Genomic DNA, 1,056 nt, shown 5'->3' with positions numbered 1-1,056 from the left:
GAAAATCTCGATTTTGTGAAAAATGTCACATTTCCCCTACTTCCACCCCAGGGGGGCGTCAATATGTTGTAAGGCACCCCAAGGCAGTGACCTAAGTGGGGGTGAAGTTTGCGGTGCACGGGGGAAAGTTGAATTTTTGGATGAAAATGCGTATTTTCATACTTTGAAAATTCAGGCGTGTGTCGGACTTCCAGGCGGGGGCAGCCGCCAGAGGTGTACCGGGGACGCTTCCAGGAGCCTGGGGGAGATTTTCTGGAAGAGTCCTTGACACTTAGAAAAATTTTGAGAAATTTCCGATTTTGTGTAAAAATCACCCATTTCCCCTACTTCCACCCTAAAGGGGCGTCAATATGTCGTAAGGCGCCCCTAGACAGTGACCTAAGTGGGGGTGAAGTTTGGGTCTGCTGGGTGGAAAACTGAAAAAAAGCGATTTTGTGACTTTGAGAACAAACAGAGAGCTCAAAACTTTGAAAAACGTCAGACCGCTGTCAGACTTCCAGGCGGGGAAAGCTCTGAGGTTGTACCGAGGACACTTCCATGGCCCCCGGATGATTTTCAAGAAAGAGTCCTTGGGACTTTGAAATTTTCCGGCGAGCTGTTTTTGGCTTCCGGGAGCCGTAGAACTTTGGGAAATCGATTCCGCTCACCGGTTCAGGGTGTTTCGAGCTAGTCCAGGTCCCAGCTACGCGCCTGGCCTCCAAATTTCGCAAATTCGAAAAAAAAAAAATAGAACCGGAATGAGGAAATTTCTGGCCGCCGGATCCGCCGCACGGCTCCAGGAGGTCGGACACTTTTTGACTTTGTTCCCTTAAAGTGGGGGTCGGTGTCTCACCATGCAAATACCCAGTTTTGCACACCAGCTGCAGGATATAGGAGAGAGAGGTACCTCTCGGCCCCGACCAAAATCCGTTGTTTTCGTGGTTCCTCGACTCGGGTAGGCGGTTTTGGCGAGTACCCCCCTTTTGCATGGAAGTTCGCACTCGCGCCGAGACCAGGCTTCCGCGGCTCCAGGGGGACTTTTGCCGGTTGTCCGTCCCGAGTCCGAGACGCGTTTCC

This window comes from Ranitomeya variabilis, unplaced genomic scaffold (genome assembly GCF_051348905.1).
Source record: "Ranitomeya variabilis isolate aRanVar5 unplaced genomic scaffold, aRanVar5.hap1 Scaffold_399, whole genome shotgun sequence".
In the NCBI taxonomy this organism is placed as follows: domain Eukaryota; kingdom Metazoa; phylum Chordata; class Amphibia; order Anura; family Dendrobatidae; genus Ranitomeya; species Ranitomeya variabilis.
The sequence above is the reverse complement of the archived record's forward strand: the minus strand, read 5'-3'. Positions refer to the sequence as shown.